This window comes from Triturus cristatus, chromosome 3_2 (assembly GCF_964204655.1).
Source record: "Triturus cristatus chromosome 3_2, aTriCri1.1, whole genome shotgun sequence".
In the NCBI taxonomy this organism is placed as follows: Eukaryota; Metazoa; Chordata; class Amphibia; order Caudata; family Salamandridae; genus Triturus; species Triturus cristatus.
Genome location: NC_140584.1, coordinates 216719307 through 216746323, shown reverse-complemented (window position 1 = coordinate 216746323; position 27017 = coordinate 216719307).

Sequence of the window (27017 nt, the reverse complement as noted above, 5' to 3'; positions counted from 1 at the left end):
TGTAGTGGGCAAAAGAACGATGGATTTAACCCAGATCTCTTGACTGGGGGAGAATGTCTGCATTGTCAGCATTCCGTCCATCATTTGTTTGTTGTAACGCTTTTCGCCCTAAGTGGGATGGGTATTCCCAGACGTGGGACCCGTGCTCACTACGCCACTGGAGTCAAGCTATCCTGGCTGATGACGGCTGATAGCCAGAAACCGGTCCTAGGATGCTTGATTCCGGTCCAGGGAAGACATGGCTTGGCAGTTCGGGCTGGACTGTTTCCATGAGGCACAGGGTCAAGACTGATTTGCATATGGCCATGTCTAAACTGGGGTGGTGTAGTGGGCAAAAGAACGATGGATTTAACTCAGATCTCTTGACTGGGGGAGAATGTCTGCATGGTCAGCATTCCGTCCATCATTTGTTTGTTGTAACGCTTTTCGCCCTAAGTGGGATGGGTATTCCCAGACGTAGGACCCGTGCTCACTACGCCACTGGAGTCAAGCTATCCTGGCTGATGACGGCTGATAGCCAGAAACCGGTCCGAGGATGCTTGATTCCGGTCGAGGAAAGACATGGCTTGGCAGTTCGGGCTGGACTGTTCCCATGAGGCACAGGGTCAAGACTGATTTGCATATGGCCATGTCTAAACTGGGGTGGTGTAGTGGGCAAAAGAACGTTGGATTTAACCCAGATCTCTTGACTGGGGGAGAATGTCTGCATTGTCAGCATTCCGTCCATCATTTGTTTGTTGTAACGCTTTTCGCCCTAAGTGGGATGGGTATTCCCAGACGTGGGACCCGTGCTCACTACGCCACTGGAGTCAAGCTATCCTGGCTGATGACGGCTGATAGCCAGAAACCGGTCCTAGGATGCTTGATTCCGGTCCAGGGAAGACATGGCTTGGCAGTTCGGGCTGGACTGTTCCCATGAGGCACAGGGTCAAGACTGATTTGCATATGGCCATGTCTAAACTGGGGTGGTGTAGTGGGCAAAAGAACAATGGATTTAACCCAGATCTCTTGACTGGGGGAGAATGTCTGCATTGTCAGCATTCCGTCCATCATTTGTTTGTTGTAACGCTTTTCGCCCTAAGTGGGATGGGTATTCCCAGACGTGGGACCCGTGCTCACTACGCCACTGGAGTCAAGCTATTCTGGCTGATGACGGCTGATAGCCAGAAACCAGTCCTAGGATGCTTGATTCCGGTCCAGGGAAGACATGGCTTGGCAGTTCGGGCTGGACTGTTCCCATGAGGCACAGGGTCAAGACTGATTTGCATATGGCCATGTCTAAACTGGGGTGGTGTAGTGGGCAAAAGAACGATGGATTTAACCCAGATCTCTTGACTGGGGGAGAATGTCTGCATTGTCAGCATTCCGTCCATCATTTGTTTGTTGTAACGCTTTTCGCCCTAAGTGGGATGGGTATTCCCAGACGTGGGACCCGTGCTCACTACGCCACTGGAGTCAAGCTATCCTGGCTGATGACGGCTGATAGCCAGAAACCGGTCCTAGGATGCTTGATTCCGGTCCAGGGAAGACATGGCTTGGCAGTTCGGGCTGGACTGTTCCCATGAGGCACAGGGTCAAGACTGATTTGCATATGGCCATGTCTAAACTGGGGTGGTGTAGTGGGCAAAAGAACGATGGATTTAACCCAGATCTCTTGACTGGGGGAGAATGTCTGCATTGTCAGCATTCCGTCCATCATTTGTTTGTTGTAACGCTTTTCGCCCTAAGTGGGATGGGTATTCCCAGACGTGGGACCCGTGCTCACTACGCCACTGGAGTCAAGCTATCCTGGCTGATGACGGCTGATAGCCAGAAACCGGTCCTAGGATGCTTGATTCCGGTCCAGGGAAGACATGGCTTGGCAGTTCGGGCTGGACTGTTTCCATGAGGCACAGGGTCAAGACTGATTTGCATATGGCCATGTCTAAACTGGGGTGGTGTAGTGGGCAAAAGAACGATGGATTTAACTCAGATCTCTTGACTGGGGGAGAATGTCTGCATGGTCAGCATTCCGTCCATCATTTGTTTGTTGTAACGCTTTTCGCCCTAAGTGGGATGGGTATTCCCAGACGTGGGACCCGTGCTCACTACGCCACTGGAGTCAAGCTATCCTGGCTGATGACGGCTGATAGCCAGAAACCGGTCCTAGGATGCTTGATTCCAGTCCATGGAAGACATGGCTTGGCAGTTCGGGCTGGACTGTTCCCATGAGGCACAGGGTCAAGACTGATTTGCATATGGCCATGTCTAAACTGGGGTGGTGTAGTGGGCAAAAGAACGATGGATTTAACCCAGATCTCTTGACTGGGGGAGAATGTCTGCATTGTCCGCATTCCGTCCATCATTTGTTTGTTGTAACGCTTTTCGCCCTAAGTGGGATGGGTATTCCCAGACGTAGGACCCGTGCTCACTACGCCACTGGAGTCAAGCTATCCTGGCTGATGACGGCTGATAGCCAGAAACCGGTCCTAGGATGCTTGATTCCGGTCCAGGGAAGACATGGCTTGGCAGTTCGGGCTGGACTGTTCCCATGAGGCACAGGGTCAAGACTGATTTGCATATGGCCATGTCTAAACTGGGGTGGTGTAGTGGGCAAAAGAACGATGGATTTAACCCAGATCTCTTGAATGGGGGAGAATGTCTGCATTGTCAGCATTCCGTCCATCATTTGTTTGTTGTAACGCTTTTCGCCCTAAGTGGGATGGGTATTCCCAGACGTGGGACCCGTGCTCACTACGCCACTGGAGTCAAGCTATCCTGGCTGATGACGGCTGATAGCCAGAAACTGGTCCTAGGATGCTTGATTCCGGTCCAGGGAAGACATGGCTTGGCAGTTCGGGCTGGACTGTTCCCATGAGGCACAGGGACAAGACTGATTTGTATATGGCCATGTCTAAACTGGGGTGGTGTAGTGGGCAAAAGAACGATGGATTTAACCCAGATCTCTTGACTGGGGGAGAATGTCTGCATTGTCAGCATTCCGTCCATCATTTGTTTGTTGTAACGCTTTTCGCCCTAAGTGGGATGGGTATTCCCAGACGTGGGACCCGTGCTCACTACGCCACTGGAGTCAAGCTATCCTGGCTGATGACGGCTGATAGCCAGAAACCGGTCCTAGGATGCTTGATTCCGGTCCAGGGAAGACATGGCTTGGCAGTTCGGGCTGGACTGTTCCCATGAGGCACAGGGTCAAGACTGATTTGCATATGGCCATGTCTAAACTTGGGTGGTGTAGTGGGCAAAAGAACAATGGATTTAACCCAGATCTCTTGACTGGGGGAGAATGTCTGCATTATCAGCATTCCGTCCATCATTTGTTTGTTGTAACGCTTTTCGCCCTAAGTGGGATGGGTATTCCCAGACGTGGGACCCGTGCTCCCTACGCCACTGGAGTCAAGCTATTCTGGCTGATGACGGCTGATAGCCAGAAACCGGTCCTAGGATGCTTGATTCCGGTCCAGGGAAGACATGGCTTGGCAGTTCGGGCTGGACTGTTCCCATGAGGCACAGGGTCAAGACTGATTTGCATATGGCCATGTCTAAACTGGGGTATTGTAGTGGGCAAAAGAACGATGGATTTAACCCAGATCTCTTGACTGGGGGAGAATGTCTGCATTGTCAGCATTCCGTCCATCATTTGTTTGTTGTAACGCTTTTCGCCCTAAGTGGGATGGGTATTCTCAGACGTGGGACCCGTGCTCACTACGCCACTGGAGTCAAGCTATCCTAGCTGATGACGGCTGATAGCCAGAAACCGGTCCTAGGATGCTTGATTCCGGTCCAGGGAAGATATGGCTTGGCAGTTCGGGCTGGACTGTTCCCATGAGGCACAGGGTCAAGACTGATTTGCATATGGCCATGTCTAAACTGGGGTGGTGTAGTGGGCAAAAGAACGATGGATTTAACCCAGATCTCTTGACTGGGGGAGAATGTCTGCATTGTCAGTATTCCGTCCATCATTTGTTTGTTGTAACGCTTTTCGCCCTAAGTGGGATGGGTATTCCCAGACGTGGGACCCGTGCTCACTACGCCACTGGAGTCAAGCTATCCTGGCTGATGACGGCTGATAGCCAGAAACCGGTCCTAGGATGCTTGATTCCGGTCCAGGGAAGACATGGCTTGGCAGTACGGGCTGGACTGTTCCCATGAGGCACAGGTTCAAGACTGATTTGCATATGGCCCTGTCTAAACTGGGGTGGTGTAGTGGGCAAAAGAACGATGGATTTAACCCAGATCTCTTGACTGGGGGAGAATGTCTGCATTGTCAGCATTCCGTCCATCATTTGTTTGTTGTAACGCTTTTCGCCCTAAGTGGGATGGGTATTCCCAGACGTGGGACCCGTGCTCACTACGCCACTGGAGTCAAGCTATCCTGGCTGATGACGGCTGATAGCCAGAAACCGGTCCTAGGATGCTTGATTCCGGTCCAGGGAAGACATGGCTTGGCAGTTCGGGCTGGACTGTTCCCATGAGGCACAGGGTCAAGACTGATTTGCATATGGCCATGTCTAAACTGGGGTGGTGTAGTGAGCAAAAGAACAATGGATTTAACCCAGATCTCTTGACTGGGGGAGAATGTCTGCATTGTCAGCATTCCGTCCATCATTTGTTTGTTGTAACGCTTTTCGCCCTAAGTGGGATGGGTATTCCCAGACGTGGGACCCGTGCTCACTACGCCACTGGAGTCAAGCTATCCTGGCTGATGACGGCTGATAGCCAGAAACCGGTCCTAGGATGCTTGATTCCGGTCCAGGGAAGACATGGCTTGGCAGTTCGGGCTGGACTGTTCCCATGAGGCACAGGGTCAAGACTGATTTGCATATGGCCATGTCTAAACTGGGGTGGTGTAGTGGGCAAAAGAACGATGGATTTAACCCAGATCTCTTGACTGGGGGAGAATGTCTGCATTGTCAGCATTCCGTCCATCATTTGTTTGTTGTAACGCTTTTCGCCCTAAGTGGGATGGGTATTCCCAGACGTAGGACCCGTGCTCACTACGCCACTGGAGTCAAGCTATCCTGGCTGATGACGGCTGATAGCCAGAAACCGGTCCGAGGATGCTTGATTCCGGTCGAGGGAAGACATGGCTTGGCAGTTCGGGCTGGAGTGTTCCCATGAGGCACAGGGTCAAGACTGATTTGCATATGGCCATGTCTAAACTGGGGTGGTGTAGTGGGCAAAAGAACGATGGATTTAACCCAGATCTCTTGACTGGGGGAGAATGTCTGCATTGTCAGCATTCCGTCCATCATTTGTTTGTTGTAACGCTTTTCGCCCTAAGTGGGTTGGGTATTCCCAGACGTGGGACCCGTGCTTACTACGCCACTGGAGTCAAGCTATCCTGGCTGATGACGGCTGATAGCCAGAAACCGGTCCTAGGATGCTTGATTCCGGTCCAGGGAAGACATGGCTTGGCAGTTCGGGCTGGACTGTTCCCATGAGGCACAGGGTCAAGACTGATTTGCATATGGCCATGTCTAAACTGGGGTGGTGTAGTGGGCAAAAGAACGATGGATTTAACCCAGATCTCTTGACTGGGGGAGAATGCCTGCATTGTCAGCATTCCGTCCATCATTTGTTTGTTGTAACGCTTTTCGCCCTAAGTGGGATGGGTATTCCCAGACGTGGGACCCGTGCTCACTACGCCACTGGAGTCAAGCTATCCTGGCTGATGACGGCTGATAGCCAGAAACCGGTCCTAGGATGCTTGATTCCGGTCCAGGGAAGACATGGCTTGGCAGTTCGGGCTGGACTGTTCCCATGAGGCACAGAGTCAAGACTGATTTGCATATGGCCATGTCTAAACTGGGGTGGTGTAGTGGGCTAAAGAACGATGGATTTAACCCAGATCTCTTGACTGGGGGAGAATGTCTGCATTGTCAGCATTCCGTCCATCATTTGTTTGTTGTAACGCTTTTCGCCCTAAGTGGGATGGGTATTCCCAGACGTGGGACCCGTGCTCACTACGCCACTGGAGTCAAGCTATCCTGGCTGATGACGGCTGATAGCCAGAAACCGGTGCTAGGATGCTTGATTCCGGTCCAGGGAAGACATGGCTTGGCAGTTCGGGCTGGACTGTTCCCATGAGGCACAGGGTCAAGACTGATTTGCATATGGCCATGTCTAAACTGGGGTGGTGTAGTGGGCAAAAGAACAATGGATTTAACCCAGATCTCTTGACTGGGGGAGAATGTCTGCATTGTCAGCATTCCGTCCATCATTTGTTTGTTGTAACGCTTTTCGCCCTAAGTGGGATGGGTATTCCCAGACGTGGGACCCGTGCTCACTACGCCACTGGAGTCAAGCTATCCTGGCTGATGACGGCTGATAGCCAGAAACCGGTCCTAGGATGCTTGATTCCAGTCCAGGGAAGACATGGCTTGGCAGTTCGGGCTGGACTGTTCCCATGAGGCACAGGGTCAAGACTGATTTGCAGATGGCCATGTCTAAACTGGGGTGGTGTAGTGGGCAAAAGAACGATGGATTTAACCCAGATCTCTTGACTGGGGGAGAATGTCTGCATTGTCAGCATTCCGTCCATCATTTGTTTGTTGTAACGCTTTTCGCCCTAAGTGGGATGGGTATTCCCAGACGTAGGACCCGTGCTCACTACGCCACTGGAGTCAAGCTATCCTGGCTGATGATGGCTGATAGCCAGAAACCGGTCCTAGGATGCTTGATTCCGGTCCAGGGAAGACATGGCTTGGCAGTTCGGGCTGGACTGTTCCCATGAGGCACAGGGTCAAGACTGATTTGCAAATGGCCATGTTTAAACTGGGGTGGTGTAGTGGGCAAAAGAACGATGGATTTAACCCAGATCTCTTGACTGGGGGAGAATGTCTGCATTGTCAGCATTCCGTCCATCATTTGTTTGTTGTAACGCTTTTCGCCCTAAGTGGGATGGGTATTCCCAGACGTGGGACCCGTGCTCACTACGCCACTGGAGTCAAGCTATCCTGGCTGATGACGGCTGATAGCCAGAAACCGGTCCTAGGATGCTTGATTACGGTCCAGGGAAGACATGGCTTGGCAGTTCGGGCTGGACTGTTCCCATGAGGCACAGGGTCAAGACTGATTTGCATATGGCCATGTCTAAACTGGGGTGGTGTAGTGGGCAAAAGAACGATGGATTTAATCCAGATCTCTTGACTGGGGGAGAATGTCTGCATTGTCAGCATTCCGTCCATCATTTGTTTGTTGTAACGCTTTTCGCCCTAAGTGGGATGGGTATTCCCAGACGTGCGACCCGTGCTCACTACGCCACTGGAGTCAAGCTATCCTGGCTGATGACGGCTGATAGCCAGAAACCGGTCCTAGGATGCTTGATTCCGGTCCAGGGAAGACATGGCTTGGCAGTTCGGGCTGGACTGTTCCCATGAGGCACAGGGTCAAGACTGATTTGCATATGGCCATGTCTAAACTGGGGTGGTGTAGTGGGCAAAAGAACAATGGATTTAACCCAGATCTCTTGACTGGGGGAGAATGTCTGCATTGTCAGCATTCCGTCCATCATTTGTTTGTTGTAACGCTTTTCGCCCTAAGTGGGATGGGTATTCCCAGACGTGGGACCCGTGCTCACTACGCCACTGGAGTCAAGCTATTCTGGCTGATGACGGCTGATAGCCAGAAACCAGTCCTAGGATGCTTGATTCCGGTCCAGGGAAGACATGGCTTGGCAGTTCGGGCTGGACTGTTCCCATGAGGCACAGGGTCAAGACTGATTTGCATATGGCCATGTCTAAACTGGGGTGGTGTAGTGGGCAAAAGAACGATGGATTTAACCCAGATCTCTTGACTGGGGGAGAATGTCTGCATTGTCAGCATTCCGTCCATCATTTGTTTGTTGTAACGCTTTTCGCCCTAAGTGGGATGGGTATTCCCAGACGTGGGACCCGTGCTCACTACGCCACTGGAGTCAAGCTATCCTGGCTGATGACGGCTGATAGCCAGAAACCGGTCCTAGGATGTTTGATTCCGGTCCAGGGAAGACATGGCTTGGCAGTTCGGGCTGGACTGTTCCCATGAGGCACAGGGTCAAGACTGATTTGCATATGGCCATGTCTAAACTGGGGTGGTGTAGTGGGCAAAAGAACGATGGATTTAACCCAGATCTCTTGGCTGGGGTAGAATGTCTGCATTGTCAGCATTCCGTCCATCATTTGTTTGTTGGAACGCTTTTGCCCTAAGTGGGATGGGTATTCCCAGACGTGGGACCCGTGCTCACTACACCACTGGAGTCAAGCTATCCTGGCTGATGATGGCTGATAGCCAGAAACCTGTCCTAGGATGCTTGATTCCGGTCCATGGAAGACATGGCTTGGCAGTTCGGGCTAGACTGTTCCCATGAGGCACAGGGTCAAGACTGATTTGCATATGGCCATGTCTAAACTGGGGTGGTGTAGTGGGCAAAAGAACAATGGATTTAACCCAGATCTCTTGACTTGTTGAGAATGTCTGCATTGTCAGCATTCCGTCCATCATTTGTTTGTTGTAACGCTTTTCGCCCTAAGTGGGATGGGTATTCCCAGACGTGGGACCCGTGCTCACTACGCCACTGGAGTCAAGCTATTCTGGCTGATGACGGCTGATAGCCAGAAACCAGTCCTAGGATGCTTGATTCCGGTCCAGGGAAGACATGGCTTGGCAGTTCGGGCTGGACTGTTCCCATGAGGCACAGGGTCAAGACTGATTTGCATATGGCCATGTCTAAACTGGGGTGGTGTAGTGGGCAAAAGAACGATGGATTTAACCCAGATCTCTTGACAGGGGGAGATTGTCTGCATTGTCAGCATTCCGTCCATCATTTGTTTGTTGTAACGCTTTTCGCCCTAAGTGGGATGGGTATTCCCAGACGTGGGACCCGTGCTCACTACGCCACTGGAGTCAAGCTATCCTGGCTGATGACGGCTGATAGCCAGAAACCGGTCCTAGGATGTTTGATTCCGGTCCCGGGAAGACATGGCTTGGCAGTTCGGGCTAGACTGTTCCCATGAGGCACAGGGTCAAGACTGATTTGCATATGGCCATGTCTAAAATGGGGTGGTGTAGTGGGCAAAAGAACGATGGATTTAACCCAGATCTCTTGGCTGGGGTAGAATGTCTGCATTGTCAGCATTCCGTCCATCATTTGTTTGTTGGAACGCTTTTGCCCTAAGTGGGATGGGTATTCCCAGACGTGGGACCCGTGCTCACTACGCCACTGGAGTCAAGCTATCCTGGCTGATGATGGCTGATAGCCAGAAACCGGTCCTAGGATGCTTGATTCCGGTCCAGGGAAGACAATTTTATGAGTTTACAAATGCATTCAAAATGTTCTCAAAATGTTTCCAAAATACTTTCAATTACTTGTTTTGGTCTCTTATTTTAGGCAGTTTGTCATCTATTGCCTACTGGGTTTTTTCTTTTTCCTTTTTATTTTCTGGGCACATGGTGATGGTCTTCTTCTTTTGAAGGAGGGGGGGGCAGGTAGCTCGGTTTGTAATTTTCCAGAAGCGCAGGAATTACTGCAACAAATCTCGCTAGATAGACTTCAATGACCTGCAGACTATACATATAATGTCAAAGTTTTGATGTTAAGAGTGAACAAACATCATTAATTATGTATTATCAACCTCTTCTCTTGCTGCTCTTTCCTGCTGCTAGTACATATTTGTAGATATTTGTACATAGTTTGTTATCAATTGCCTTTTTGGTCCTGTCCTGTGTCTCCTCCGCTTCTCTTTGCTCTTTTTTTGCTCTTCCTTTTTCTTTCTTTTTTAAAGGAAGGGGGGTAGGGAGACCGGTTGCACTAGGCACCAAGTCATAGTGCCAGTCAAGGGGGGGAAGCTTGTCAGATGTGAGCAGGGATGGCGGTCTGCTCATGGTGGCTTTGGGGGCTGGGTGGAGTCATGGGGGTTTAAATGGGAGCATAGGGAAAAAACAAAATCAATTTTTTAAATCCATACACATATTCATCCATTTATTATTAATAATCTCACATTTTGCTAGATCTCAGATGGAGCCATTGACCATTGTCGCAGTTTTTCAAAGCATCTCTATTTATGTTGTTAGGTTGCACGGATAATACCTTCTCTGCTGCTAATGGCTAAAAAGGACATTTTGAAAGTTGTTAATTTAAATGTTAATGGCCTCAATAATAAAAAGGAACTGCGGGCCATCGAGGCATGGATTAAGACAGAAAATCCTGCGGCCATTCTAATACAAGAGACCCATATACCCGGCAGGGAAACTAGCAGATTTCCCAATGTTTAAGTCCTGGGCAGCTTACAGGGGCTTCTCCTCATCTTCGGCATCCCATCGGGGCACGGCAATTTTTCTCAGGAACAAACTTCAGGCTGAAGTTGTTAATTTTGTAAATGATCAGTGTGGAAGGTAGTATTGGGCCACCTGTAACCTAGGGGGCAGACTTTTAACTTTTCCCAGTATATATGCCCCAGTGGAGGATAATCCAATGCTGTATCAGGAATTTTTACAATCTTTAATTCAAGTACCCAGTGAATTGATCTTAGGGGGGGAATTTAATTTGCTAATGAAACCTAAAATCGACTCCTCGGCTTTGTCTAAAAAATAGTTAAAACCTAAAACTTTAAGAGTTTTACAAAACTATGGCTTGACTCTGGACATATTGGATCCCTGGAGGGCAGTATTCCCAACTAAGTTCGCCTATTTCTAGGAGACTGATTTTTAGCCAGCATGGGCCCCCGCTATTATGTTTAGACAATGCCCCTGGGACTTGGCTCACCCGTTAAAATGAAGTGCGGAAGACTGCGCTTCATTTTTGTTTTCGTAATTTCGGCGGGATTCGCGACCCCAACACGAATTCTGCCAAAATTACTAAAAAAATGCTTTTTTGGGCCCCGTAGGTTCTTGTGGGACCCCCTGAGCTGGCCTAGGGGATCAGGGTGTTTCTACCCTGCCCCCTTTTCTTGTTTTTTTAACTTTATTTTACTGTTTTCTTGTGACTAGGTTTTAACAAGATGGCTGCCAGCACTTCCTGATTTGGAGTGTTGGAAGCCAATCAGAGTGAAGCTCGTGCCCGGGAGGGTTTGCGAACCCACCGCGGCCTCAGATAGCGAATCCTTTTCTTTTTCTAATTTCTCAGGAACTACTGAACGGATTCACGCCATTTAACAAAAAGGAATCTTTCTGAACCAAGGGCTACCTTTTTGCCAAATTTGGTGTAATTCCTTTCAGCAGTTCGGGCTGTAGCTTTGTCTAAAGGTTCCTATGAAAAATAACATGGTGAAAACGTGTTTTGGGACCCCCCTTTTTTCTCGGCCCCTGCTTGAGGATTCACCCCCAAAATGATCAAGGCAGGCGCTGACCAGAGCGTCCCACTAGTTTTGTGAATATTCGTCAACCGGCGCCAAAGTTATTGGGATAAGAAAAAATGCTTTTTGAAAAGAAACAAGGTCCTAACTATAACTACCTACTGGTGGCCACCAGTAGGTAATATATATCTATATATATATATATATATATATATATATATATATATATATAGAGAGAGAGATATATTACCTACTGGCGGTTGCCAGTAGGTAGTTATAGTTAGAACCTAGTTTCCATAGGAAAATAGGAAAAGCATGTTTTGATTTGCCATAACTTTGGCTTCGTTTGACGAATCTTTGTGAAATTCTCAAAAAAAATGGTCTATCCAGGTCAGCTTCTATCCTGAAAGTTTGGGGGTGATTCGTCAAGGGGGGGGCTGAGAAAAAAGGGGGTCCCAAAATGCATTTTCTCAATGTTAATTTCCATAGGAAATTTTGCGACGAGCTACAGCCCGAACTGCTGAACGGAATTACCCCAAATTTGGCAGAAATGTAGAACTTGGTTCAGAAAGCGACCTATTTTTAAAATGGTGTAAATCTGTTCAGTAGTTTTTGAGAAATTCAAAAAATAAGAGTCAAGAAATCAATTTTCCATAGGAAACTTTGTGCAAGGCTACAGCTGAAACAACTAAACGCAATTACCCCAAATTTGGCACAGAGGTAGTGCGTGGGTCTGAAAGCGACCATTTGTTTTAAATGGTGTAAATCCGTTCAGTAGTTGCTGAGAAGTTAGAAAAATAAAAGTTTCGATATCTGGGCGAAGCCTAAGTGCCGTGCACGAGCATCACTGTGATTGGCTGCCAACACTCCTAACCAGGTGACTCGGTAGAAGCGAGTCTCCAGAAAACAGAGAAACACAGATATAAAACAAGAGAAGGGGGCAGTGTAGAAACACCCTGACCCCCTAGGCGTGCTGAGGGGGCCCCAAAAGGACCCCCAGGACCAAAAAAAGCATTTTTAATAAAAAAAAGAAATTGGCGCTGGGGTCGCTGGTTACCGCGTTTTATTTTAATGAGGTCCCCGGGTGGGTAGGTCTCGAGGGCATTTGTTAAAAAATAATAGCGGGGCTTGTTGGGGTTGTGGGGGTCCGCTGTGGTCCCCGCAGCTCCGGGGCTTCAGTCATGTTGGGAGGGGTGTTGCGCTGCCCCCCTCTTGGAGCCCTGCATGTGCTTATAACTTTATCATTGTTTGACGAAGGTTTACGAAATTATCCAAAAAGTTTCTCTTTTTTGATCAGCTCCTATATTGAAAGTTTGGGGGTTATTGGTCTAGGGGGGGTTGAGAAAAAAGGGGATCGCAAAACATGTTTTCTCCATGCAATTTCCACACAAAACTTTGGAGAAGACTACAGGTGAAACTGCTGAACGGAATTACGCCAAATTTAGAAGGGAAAAAGGTGATGTTCAGAAAGCACGTTTTTATTTAAATGGTGTAAATCCGTTCAGTAGTTTTTGGAAAATATCACATTTTACAGATATTGACATTTGAGAATTCTGACATCTGATTGGCTGAGGAGTTAGGAGCACGAGCTTGTGGCTGATTGGCTGTGAACTGTTGAAACTATGAAGTGTTGGCAGCCATTTTGTGATTCAGTCCGTCAGCTCGCATCTGTCCGTGTAGAAGCTATCGGGTTCGTAGTTTTACCTCTGCGAGGAAACACTGGTATCTGTGTCTGAGTGAGGTACCCTTTTCACGCTGCCTCTCCCTATATCAGCAGATCGCGGCTATGCCTTTACAAGCCAGTGCGTCAGCTCAGAGCTCTGTGAGTCAGTCTGTCTGCACGATCCGCTACACTACGGAAACACCACTGCACTACCTTGAATCCTAAAACACTATTTCCAGCACGAACCTTCAAACACTACACAAACACACTGCACTACTCTAAATCATAAAACACTACCCGCAGCACAATTCACAACAGTACACAAACATCACTGTACTACCCTAAACCATAAAACAGTACCAGTCCGTCGGCTCGCAGCTGTGCGTCTGCGATCCGTCAGGTCCGCAGCTGCACATGTGCGAGCCAGTCCGTTAGGTTCTAGGTGTGTCGCTGCTAGCAGGGCAGTTGGCCCGTTGCTGTCCCTTTGCAAGTTAGATCGGAGCTCTCCCTCTGCGAGCCAGCACGCTGCTGTGGGTTTGCGAGCTGATGGCCCGTAGCTCTCCTTGTGCGAGGCGAGCCCACAGGACGCAGCTCTCCCTCTGCGAGCCTGCCTGACGGCCCGCAGGTCTCCCTGTTGTAGCCGGATCGCAGCTGTCAGTCTGCGAACCGATATTGGGATTATAAGGCGGCTCTAAAAAGAGCCCTTGTGTTTATTAGTTGGAGCTACATATAAGTGCGGATGCACAGCTTCAGGTTATTCAGAAAAACTTGATTTTCCTGATCTGTGAAGTGTACTCCATCACTTCTGTAGATATGAGCCATATCAAAACGTATGTTGTTGTTGTAGATGGACCCTATTCTATGGTCTCTGAGGTATGCAGACACAGCTTTGTTAACATTCTTCCTAGATTTTTCAATCTGAGGACAAAATTGGTTTGACCATTTCCACTTCTGTCTTTGGCATATATTGGAATATACAAAGACAGTTTGAGGGAAAAGCAACATCAGTTGTCTAAAGGTGTCCTTCAAAAGCTTTTCCAAACCTACGCCAGTCAATATGCCTAGGTCGTTTCCACCACAGTGCACAATCATGAGGTCAGGGTGTTGGAGATGCAAACAGGTTTTAACCAAACGCAACATTTGGTGCCACTTCAATCCTCTCTGTGCAAACCATTTAATGTCCACATTTTGTAAACCTAGGTCTAAGTCAATACGTCTCGGTTCTGCATACCTCTTGCATCGGAAAACATAGCTATGTCTTACGATCCACACTAGCATTTTGAAAGTATGGCTGGGAGGTATGGATAGATGTCTGTAGCTCATGCAGTCCTTTCGTAGAATAAGAGATATGTTTAAAGAAGGGGAACTACTTTTTTTCCCATACAAAACGATAACTGATTGGGAGATGAAAAGCATTGTTTTTTAAAAGTAGGGTGCATATTCATTTTGTGGAAATGCATCTTTGTGACTGGTTAAGAAAAAGCAGTTTAAACGTGAAGTACAAATCATAGGATAAAATTTGCTCAACTCAACCACACCTGCTACTTACATTTGGAAGGCACTGTTCGAACTTAAAACAATCGTGAACTTGTAACCTGCACGTGCCGTTAAATGTTCGATAAAATGCTGCAAAAAAAATATCGCTGGGCTTAAAAAAATTGATGAACTTTTAACCTGCACGTGTTGTAGAATGTTCTAGAAAGTATGTTGATAGAATACGTTGCACTTCTGACTTCTATGTGTCCTTGAATATTAATAAAACTGTTTATATGGAAAATTCAAAAATAACCAATAGAGAGAAGTTTTGCAATCTAAAAGAATCAAGGAACTATTCTAATTTGTTCTTTACATGTCTTTGTGTGTGGAGCAACAAAATAACAGACACAACATTACTAGGAAGAGGAACAAGCAGGGAGTGGAGGGACGGGGGAGATGGGCACAATGGCACACATGCACAATTAAGTACAGCACAACTACAGACAAACCATGGCCAAAATGAAACACACCAACAAGGAGCACAAGTTACACAACCCACCAACACCACTGAACAAGCACAGAAGTGAATCCACACTGCCTGAAAGGAATAAGGGTGAACAGAACCTCACATGAAGGGACATCTCACACACAATGCAGCACACACACATAGGAAGCAGAGCACACCAACATCCAACACAATGTTGTCCAAACACAAACATGTGCATAATCGAACACAGGACACAAATACACTCGCCTGTGGCGGATAAACGTCCAAAAGCGTCAGTACGAAACAGGCACATGAGAATGCATAAGTACAAACCCACAGTCCGGATGGAGTAGCAATTCACGTATTGGAGGCAGCCAGAGAGTCCGTGATACACACATTGGCATACAAATGAAGACACAACACATTTGGAGACAAGTGAAAATGCAGAAACTTTATAAAAAAAGTGTGTGTCAGTACGGCCAAGAGTAGTGCCACGATATGCAGACAAATGCAGCAGCATGCCTGAATAAAGAACGTAGGAAAACGTCCATGTTCACCTCGGGGTAGTCCATCACCAACACACGTCAGTGTCAAGCAGCGTTGGTTGTCCACGCCTCGGGCATAATTCGATGCCAAGGCAGCCATGTCCACTGTCGTCTTGGGACATGTGACCAGATGCACAATGTGCAATGATGCGGGGGGACACGTGCAATGTGGCACATCGAGTCGTAGTTGCAGGTACCTTGTCACTCGTCCATGAACACGAGTGCAGCTGTGTAAACCACTATCTCTAATGATTGATGGTTGGCCACAATATTTGACAAAGCCTCGATGTAATCCATCAGCTGACCGGGACAGATGTGCTGACTTCAACCACTGTATCCAATGTGCACCAAAGCAGAATCGGGGAGTGGGTCAATTTGCTCACTGCATACTACGACACGTGCAATCTCCCAGGCCCATTTCCCAACATGCATGCCAAACATCCATGCATGTCATAAACCAGCATCACCATGACACTCCTGGTTGTGGGCCAACAGGTGGCGCACACACCCGTCGTAATCCATATCAGCTACCCACACGTTGGAGAGGCACACGTCCATGCACCACTCGTATAGGCACGTGCGATATTGCAACACAGGTTGAACGCAGGTGACGTCCGCAATGTCGAAGCTCAGCTGGTGAGTGATCCGCAGCACTGCCAAAGGCAGTGCACCCAGGACATGCAGCAGACGTGCAAGGTGTAGGTGGACGTGAATGGAGTCGACCATGTGTTCGGGATGCCCTGCCATTGCGTCAGTGGCTCTGCTTGTAGCTGCACTGGCTTGCCGTGTGCAAGTCTTGTGGATGAAATGGCACAGCTTGGTGCAATGAGCCGGGTCTGTGTCCAATGGGTGCAGGGCAGGGGTGTGGTGGGAGTACGTGTGAAGGCCATTTCATGCACGCTAACTACGACGAAGGACTTTTGAGTGTGGGATGTGTACTTGTTCTCAAATCGTGCAGTGCTTAGTGTGGGAGACGGATGCAAATATTATCGTATCTGTCAGGGGGGCTGGCTACTTGCAAGTTCCTTCTCGGAGCAGCAGATGTGCTAGCGTAAGATAGCTCAGGAAAGAATATTTCATCCCTACAGTAACTTCTCCAGCTGCATTCATATAGGATGTGTACAGAGGCCGGTCGTGGGTGTTGTGAGATGTCTGCGACCCTGGTCATCATGGATGAGATGCCCAGCACATGGCACATGGGCGGGTTCACTGTGTGTTATGTTGCCAAACAGCTGCTCCTCCGTCCCACGAGCCCCCACACTTATGTGCGCTATGCTGTTGTATCCCGTGCACTCCTACGGCACACCATTGTAATGCCTATTCGCACATGTCCTTCTGCATTCCAACCACACCATGACACTGCCCTTTGGAGGTGGTGCATGCCACTTTACAACCTTGACTGCTGCGGCCCTTGTGGCAGCCACACCAGAACACAGAGACACACTTACCGCACTTCCTGCACACGGACATGTCCGAGACACCCCATTCCCCTTGCCGGATAGGCACACCCCTGCGCTGACCTGTGTACGCCAGACCAGCACACGCCGCTTGTGCATGCAGGACGATGTGTGCGTAGCTACATATCCAGGCTCACTGCCAACACTGAGGTGACATGGTAACATCCGCTGAAGACAGCACACTGTCATGTTGCAGGGCCCGTGCCCATCATGCTAACACAATGACCACACGGACACACTTGCTCAGATGTGGGTTCGGGGGGCATTGGCGGTCCTGGGGTTGTTGCGATGAGTGTTGTGGCCCTCATGGGTATCCTTGTATCGTGCTCATTGACTCTATGGCACCTGTGGGTGTTTGTGAGAAGTTGGTCTTATGTATGATGTCACTAGTTCTAGTGTACACCTTATATCAGTCCAAACAACCCTTATGGTGATTGGTTGTAAAGTCAACCTTATAGACCAGCTATCCTAGTGGTAGCATGGACAAGAGCAGTCTTAGGCTAAACTCTGAATGGCATGTGAAGCCAGCTGTTATACCATATATAATCCCTTGAATACCAAATGAAAGGACACCACAACAGATATATATAAAATAAAGTGTATTTATTCTAGTCAAACCCTCAGCACTCTTTATGAGATTCGAGGTAAGTACAACACAGTCTTATTTAAGCATACATTAAGTCACACAGGTAAGTAATACAGTTAGGCCCTAGGGGCCACGCAAACCATATACTAAAGAAGTGGTATAAGGACCACTGTCACGGAAATGGAATAGGCCTAGGGAATTGCTGGGGCTACACTATACTACCAACAGTTAGGAAGTGGGAGGCCCACGGGATTCAGGTGCAGAGTGGAAACACTCACGCGTAATGCGTATAATCGATATAAATAGTACAGTTAGGATCAATAAGATTTAGGACACTTCTGAAGTAACTAGAAAGTCGAGACTCGGAAACTAGACCCTAGGATAGTCAATACCCTTGTGAGCACCGAAGTACCCAAGTTACCTAGCCCACGGGCTGCGGGTGCATAGGTGTGAACTTGCATCGGGTTTCGTCGTGGACTTCTATGGATGCCTGAAGGAAAGTTGCTGACAGGCAGTCAGTGAAGAGTGTCCGGTGGATCCCAAGGCTGGGATTAAGAAGAGAGGATACCTGCAAGCAGAAGAGACAGAGTCTGGGTCACTAGCCAGTGACCACGTGGAACCAGGAAGGAACCAGGCGATGTCGTGAAGATTGCAGGTAAAGAGGTGAAGCTTGTCGCAGCAGCCACGGGTACCAGGAGACGTCGAGGACGACCAGGACCAGGAGGCGAGCTGTCCCACGAAGGCTCTTGCTGTCGGTGGCGTCGAAGTCGAACTAGGACTCACCAAGCCTTGGCAAGCGGAACCCACGAAGAATGGAGGACTTGCTTCTGGTGCAGACCAGGAAGGTCTGGGGTGCTTCTCTTTTGCAGAGGAGCAGGAGCCAGTCTGGAGGAGCCAAACCAGCAGTGAAGATTCAAAGGTGTGTCGTCACAAATGCCGCTAGCCAACGGGCAAGCAACCGGACAGACGCGGCAAGCAGGAAAATGCAGAAGGGCCCCACGCAGGACTCATGGAGTGTGGGGGGCTGATCTTCGGTGCAGTTGGTGCTTGGGGTTGGGGCTTCTCAATCCCCGGTGCACAACTTTGAGGGTGCCTCAGAAGCTGCGCTGGAAGGTACTCGCCACTTTTCCCAGGTAGCCGGTCCCACGTCTCTCGTCGCCTCCACGGATCTCAGCTCGGCTGTGGATGTGGATCAGGGTCGGAGAAGTCTGGAAGTCAAGGCTCTGGTCGGGCTCTGCAGTCGGTCCCTCATAGAACTTCAGCAAAGCAAAGGGTAAGTCTCTTGATGGTGCTTGTTTGCACAGGGTAGCCACTCCTTGGCCACAAGGGAGATTCTTCAGTCTTCTTCTTTCGTCGAATGTCGAAGGTCCAGAGTTTCTGTTCAAGTTGCAGGTTCAGGATAATCTAACCTCCTGGGGCCCATCTACCACACTTATACTAATCTGGGGGGCTGGGTTGCCTGCTAGGTCACGCCTTATGGGTGGGACCTGGGAGGGGGGTGGTTACACCCCCTTCCCTTTGTCCAGTTTCACGCCAGGACTGGGGCTGGAGGGCCCCAGCACCGGTTTGAACTGGACTATGCATGGGACACCTTGTGTGCCCCAGGCAGTGTCTTGTTTCTTTCATCCCTCCCTGCCCCAATACACACTAAGGCCTGTCTATGGTGGTGCTCGCACCTCCCAAGGCAGGAAACCTATTGTCCAAGCCTCCCGTGCCGGGATCACTCCCAGCAGCAGGAGGTCAGACTTGTGTTGTGGCAGCAGCATCCATTTTGTGATGCTGGGGCTCTGGTTAACTTTAACCGGGTAAGTAGGTTTCAACATGTCCTCTCCCTCTAGAAGGGAGGGATAATATCCTCATCACCAGAAATGGGATGGGGGTATTTTTCCAAAGTGTTAGGGCCCGATTCACAGAACTAACTTAAGACAAAATCCTAAACTTACTACCATTTTGGTATTCACAGAAGGCACTTACTCATTTCGGTATTCACAGAAGTTAGGAGTCCTAACTTTAGGACTCCTAAATGCCTTCTGTGAATACCGAAAGTCTTAAAATTAGGATTTTTCTCAGTTTAGTAGTAGTATAGTTAGGACTCCTAACTTTAGGACTCCTAAATGCCTTCTGTGAATACCGAAAGTCTTAAAATTAGGATTTTTCTCAATTTAGTAGTCCTAAGTTTAGGACTACTAAATTGAGAAAAATCCTAATTTTAAGACTTTCGGTATTCACAGAAGGCATTTAGGAGTCCTAAAGTTAGGACTCCTAACTTCTGTGAATACCGAAATGAGTAAGTGCCTTCTGTGAATACCAAAATGGTAGTAAGTTTAGGATTTTGTCCTTAGACACCTTACACGACATGTTTTGATAAAGCCAAACCATAGTTACCATAACCGTTTAAGATTATAAGGCACTTTAAGAGTATATGGTAGGCTCAGCTCATGCAAGAGCACCATCTCACATGTTACCAAGCACTCTGCCTCCAGGATTGTTAAGGCCTGCCATAGGAGTGGCTGATAGGTACACATGTGTCTATATACAAGATAGGTATAGGAATACTACACCTAAGCAAGGGGTGATTACATGACCTTGCCCCAGCTGAGTGATCAGCCAGTTGTGTCATAATGGAAGGCCAGGCCAGGGGTGGCATAATACGTGCTGCAGCCCCTGGTAGGCCTAGGGTACACCTATGCCCTGGGTACCTAAGGTACACTGTACAGGGGTCAATAAGGTGATCCTATCCAATGAGGTTATGCACCTAAAGTACATAGTATTAATTTAGAGAGAGAACAGCAGGGCTGTGGGTCTGATTAGCAGGCCCACAGCCACATCTAAGTCGAAAACCAGTAAAGCAAAAGCAAAAAGTGGGGGTGAACATAGAAAGCAGACCCTACTCTCCTACAGTGTTCTGGTGTGGCTCTTGGCTGTGTTCCATTTCATGCTGCAGGTAGTCGCCCTGCATAACACCAGCAGAAAGCAGGTGTAAAATCCCTGGTGCTAACGCGGCATATCGCCGGAATTTGTTTCGCATTGCAGTTTTTGCCTTTTGTTGTGATGTGGTATTTTCGTGTACAGAAAAATAAACAAACTGGGCAGTGTATCCCGTCAAGATCCAGCACCTGGCCCACTATTCCCAATCAATATAAATACAATGAGATTTCTTCATTGATTTTGTGTGTACACTGTAAATGCACCCACTACCACAGTGCAAATCAATACAGGATTTTAGTATTTAGAATAAATCGCTAAGGTGCACCTCGTGTGTTATTGCACGGGAAAGCCTACTCTGCATCTCATTATCAGCTCTTTAATGCAACTAAAGGTTGAGATAAATCTAACACACTATTCAGAAGCTGGTGCAAACTGCAGACATCACCAATATTCCAGCGATAACTGCCCCGAAATTTAACACCATGGAGGACACCACCAAAGAACAGTAATAAGAACGAGAAAGAGTCACACAGCACTTAATTAACAACCAAAAACTTCATTGAAATTTAACAAACTCAACATAAAACAACAAGGCGAAAGACTCCTGTCGGGTCCATCAATGGCGACGACACAGCCTGGAAAATAAAGCACAAAATAAGGACGTGTGTAATGCGCATATCAAAGGAGTGAGACACAGAGAAAGAGAGAAGGAAAAAAAGCCAGAGAGCAAAAGAGAGAGAATGGAGAGAGCAAAAGAGAGAGAATGGAGAGAGCAAAAGAGAGAGAATGGAGAGAGCAAAAGAGAGAGAATGGAGAGAGCAAAAGAGAGAGAATGGAGAGAGCAAAAGAGAGAGAATGGAGAGAGCAAAAGAGAGAGAATGGAGAGAGCGAGAGAGAGAATGGAGAGAGCGAGAGAGAGAATGGAGAGAGCGAGAGAGAGAATGGAGAGAGCGAGAGAGAGAGAATGGAGAGAGCGAGAGAGAGAATGGAGAGAGCGAGAGAGAGAATGGAGAGAGCGAGAGAGCGAGAGAGAGAATGGAGAGAGCGAGAGAGAGAATGGAGAGAGCGAGAGAGAGAATGGAGAGAGCGAGAGAGAGAATGGAGAGAGCGAGAGAGAGAATGGAGAGAGCGAGAGAGAGAATGGAAAGAGCGAGAGAGAGAATGGAGAGAGAGAATGGAGAGAGCGAGAGAGAGAATGGAGAGAGCGAGAGAGAGAATGGAGAGAGCGAGAGAGAGAATGGAGAGAGCGAGAGAGAGAATGGAGAGAGAATGGAGAGAGCGAGAGAGAGAATAGAGAGAGCGAGAGAGAGAATAGAGAGAGAATGGAGAGAGAGAGAATGGAGAGAGCGAGAGAGAGAATGGAGAGAGCGAGAGAGAGAATGGAGAGAGCGAGAGAGAATGGAGAGAGCGAGAGAGAGAATGGAGAGAGAATGGAGAGAGCGAGAGAGAGAATAGAGAGAGCGAGAGAGAGAATAGAGAGAGAATGGAGAGAGAGAGCGAGAGAGAGAATAGAGAGAGCGAGAGAGAGAATGGAGAGAGAATGGAGAGAGCGAGAGAGAGAATAGAGAGAGCGAGAGAGAGAATAGAGAGAGAATGGAGAGAGAGAGCGAGAGAGAGAATAGAGAGAGCGAGAGAGAGAATAGAGAGAGCGAGAGAGAGAATAGAGAGCGAGAGAGAGAATAGAGAGAGAGAGAAAGAGAAAGAGAAAGAGAAAGAGAAAGAGAAAGAGAAAGAGAGACCGCCGCCCCTGCGCATCCATGACCAAATAATTACCTGTTGCCACCGGAGTGTCTACCAGTGGGCACTCAACGTGCCCGTGAAAGCTCCAGGGCCCGGTCACGCCACCATGGCTTGGTGCACATTATGTGGACCCACTCCGTGGCCCAGCAGATCCCACACATGTCGCTGAGTCCTGAGTCATCAATGGCGGAGACCACATCAGCTTCTCGTGCCACTAACCCTGTGCAACGCAAGTCAGCGCACCATGGTGGTAGGCCGCTGACGACCATACAACTTAGGGTGCAACTAATCCTGTGCAACTCAAGACCGTGCCACATGGTGGTAGGCCACTGACGGCTACATCAGCTTCGTTTGGCACTAACCCTGTGCAACTCAAGTCCACGCCATGTGGTAGTAGGCCCCTGACGGCCACATCATCTTTGGGTGGCACTAACGCTGTGCAACTCAAGTCTGCGCCACGTGGTGGTAGGCCCGTGATGGGCCATACAGCTTAGGGTGCGACTAACCCTCTGCGCAACTTTTCATGGACTCTTTATGATTCAGACCCGTGGAGCGTCCGCCATCCAGTCACCACCGGCAATAAAGCATGTGACGTTGTTGATCCATTTGATTTGCGTGGTCACATGGCCTGTGATGCATGTGCCGGATGGGTGTGGTGTGTGTGCAAACCTGCCGTCAGGGAGTGGCCGTTCCATGTTGACAACTAGACCACTGACCTGCACACCAACAGCGAGTACGCCTGCGACAGGTAGCTATGTGGGGCCAACGTCAGAACGTAATCGGAGTGGCGTGGCGTACGATGGAACAGGGCAGGGATAGCCACAATGACTCTGGGGCTCTGGGCGTGGTTCAGTACATGTCCTGACAAGGAAGTGACTAATGCGTGTGTCCCCATTGTAGTGTTTACGGCACCAGAAACACAATAGGATATGTAGCATACTGAGCCTGGCATCCCATTAGATGAGCATCATTGACATAAGGTGAATCACTGTCTCTACATTCTTCCAGATATTCATACATAAATTAGGTAATACATAACACAGCAGTGCGTCACTGGATGTTTATTGCACATCCAGTGGAGTTTAGCAGCTTGAGCGGTAGGGGGACAGGATAAGCACACTTCACAAAATGGGCTTGTGGAGGGCGAACCAGAGTCCATCCAGGGATGACCGGTAGCGCGGAACTGGAAGGGTACAGTCCCCAGTGAGGTCGTCGTGTCATTGGTCATAGGAGAGAATATGGCAGGCCATGTCGCGGACCAAGGTTAGTGCATCAGAGTGTAACGTGGGACAAAGGAAGGTCGTGGGACCATGTGTGGCACCAAGGATAAACAGGCCAGGTGGCAGAAATGAATGATAGTGACTTTTTCTGATCTCAAACCCATTCACGTCCTCTTATGTGTGCACTGCCCCACCTGTGGGTTTTTCTGTACCAGCTGCGGGACTGTGTGCCACTGACACAAGAGTGGACAAAGGTGGATTGTTTTCTGCACTGTGTGCCACTGACACATCAGTGAACGGTGATGGACTGTCTTCAACACTGTGTGCCACTGACACTTCAGGGGATGCAGTGGATACACCTGCTGCACTGTGAGACACTAACACACTAGGGGGTAGAGATGTGAAGGGTGTGGGGGCAGCAGCATTCATTTGCGCCATGCCTTGTGGCAGCAATGCCATGATGAGGATCTGAAGGGCATGATCCCAGCTACATTTCATGTTCAGCGGTGGGTGCTATCCTTTACGCCTCCATCCACAGCATGTCATCCATTAGCCTCTGCATGTGTGGCAGGTCACGGCATCTAAAAAATCATTGAAATTCACTGACAAAAAGATAGGTTTCAGACACATTATAGTTATAAATTAGCATTTAAAAAACCTTAGAAATTCACTGAAAAATCCATAGGTTTCAGACATGTTATAGTTGGTTGCACATTTCACTCGTACAAAACCATAGAAATTCCCCTGTTATAGTTAGTTCAGCTAACTATAACTCGTGCACCCACAATGCACTGCTGATGATGTCACATATTACATCATTTATGACATGGTCAGTGGCATCACTGATGACATCTCAAATGAAATCACTGATGACATCATCCTTATGATAGAGTGGCAGACCTCCTCTCCCCCTAGTATAACCTTTGATACACGTGAAAATCTGTTGCACCTCCTCACACTCTAATATAACCTTTGATACATCCACTGTAAAATATAGAGTATCATTTTCAAAACCATCGACACACCAATACCAGTTACTATATACGCACTCACTGATTCCTAGGTCTAGACAAACATCCACTCATTCACCCATACAGTCCCTCATACATGCAGTCACTCATGAATACAACACTATCATATGCACTCATACATCTATACAGACACTCACACACTTCCACTCACCCATGGAGTTAATCACACACCTAGTCAGTCATGCAAAGAATCAATCACACTCCCATTTACTCACCTATACAGTTATACACACACCACCTTAGATATTTATACAGATACTAACGCATACTTAGTCTCTTATGTAATCACTGATACAAGTACACACTCATCCATACAGCCACTCTCACAATCACTGAATCTCATGTATAGTTACTTATATACTTCAACTCTCACATACACTGTATTTTACATATGTAGTTACTTGCTCATGTACCACTGAGACATCCATTCAGTTACCAACAGACTCATACACACACTCACCCACCCATACAGCTATTTCCACATACACTTTTGAACCCATACACCCAGTGAATCAACCACTTACACATCAATGCATAGTCAGACACCTCTCACCCACCCGCACACTCACTCACTCTCCCATTCAAATACTCAGGCAACCAATCAATAAGCCATAGAGACAGGTATGTAGCTACTGAGCAACCCATGCAGCAGGTTACAAAACAACAGACAGACTGATGCAGACATTCGCACAGTTTAGTCACTAACCCATGCATTCCGTAAGACACATGTAATCACTCATTTATACACTCAGTCACGTACCTTCTAAATCCTTTATACAGACACTTATACACCCACTCATTCTTCAATACAGCTTGGCATATATATAAAACAAATTTAAACTTTACAGAAACACACAGTAACTGGATGATGTCATCAGTGATGTCATCAGTGATGTCATCAGTGATGTCACTGACCATGTCATATATGATGTAATATGTGACATCATCAGCAGTGCATTGCGGTTGCGTGAGCTATAGTTAGCTGAACTAACTATAACAGGGGAATTTTTATGGTTTTGTATGAGTGAAATGTCCTTCCAACTATAACATGTCTGAAACCTATGTTTTTTTTAGTGAATTTCTAAGGTTTTTTAAATGCTAATTTCTAACTATAACGTGTCTGAAACCTATGTTTTTTTATTAAATATAAATATATATATATATATATATATTATCTACTGGCGGTCGCCAGTAGATAGTTATAGTTAGGACCGTGTTTCCATAGGAAATCTCAAAATTCTATTTTGAATAACTTTGGCGCCGGTTGACGAATCCTCGCGAAATTTTCAAAACTAATGGGGCGCTCCGTTCAGCTCCAACCCTGAAAGTCTCGGGGTGATTCGTCAAGCGGGGGCCGAGAAAAAAGGGGGGTCCCAAAACGCATTTTCCCCATGCATTTTTCCATAGGACCTTTAGTCGCAGCTACAGCCCGAACGGCTGAACAGAATTACTTGAAATTTGGCAGAGAGGTAGCCATAAGGTCAAGGAAGTACCTTTTGCAGGTCTGGTGTAAATCTGTTCAGTATTTCCGGAGAAAATAGCATTTAAAAGCATATATATCTATAAGCGCGCAGGGTGCGCGCACCGTGCGAGCACCCTAACGTGCGCGAGCGTAATTCTGATTGGTGGTTACATGTTAGTCAACGTTCGAATCGGTCGAAATCAGGAAGTGTCGGCCGCCATTTTGTTTGTTTTCAGTGCGAGAGTGAAAAAGGAAGGTGGCGAACGTGAAAAGGGGGCAGGGTAGAGAGTTCCTGACCCCCTAGCCTTTGTCAGGGGGTCCCTAAAGGACAAATCGCGGAGGTGCGCGCACAGTGCGCGCACCCTGAAAACCCCCCCCCCCAATTTTTTATTTTTTTTTTGAAAAAAAAAATTCGCAGGGTGAAAACCAAAAAAAAATAATAATAATTTTTAATACGTAGTTTATTGTAAAATAAATATATAAAAAAAATACATAAATAAATTAGCATTTAAAAAACCGTACAAATTCACTTAAAAAACCATAGGTTTCACACACGTTATAGTTAGCTGGACATTTCACTCATAAAAAACCAATGAAATTCCCCCGTTATAGTTACTGCAGGCAACTATAACTCACGCGACCGCAATCCTCTGCTGATGACGTCAGATATTACATCACTGATGACATATGTGTCTTTCTGAAAAATAAATATTTGTAATATATGTATAGCTAAAGATTAATGGAAGAAGACATGGGTAAATAAGTGTCTAAATACAGTGATGTAATATCTGACGTCATCAGCAGAGGATTGCGGTCACGTGAGTTATAGTTGCCTGCAGTAACTATAACGGGGGAATTTCATTGGTTTTTTTATGAGTGAAATGTCCAGCTAACTATAACATGTGTGAAACCTATGGTTTTTTAAGTGAATATATATATATATATATATATATAGATATATATATACCAATCAACAGGAAGAGCTCCTTCCGGACTGTCGGGGACCCCTGGAGAGTGGCGCACACGCCGGCGGAGCACACCGGCAATATCAATCACATAAAGCCGCAGTAGATTCGCACACTCTCAGGAATGAAGGCTCCACACTCGTATATTACCACCAAAGTGTTTAATTACACAACGCGTTTCGCTTTC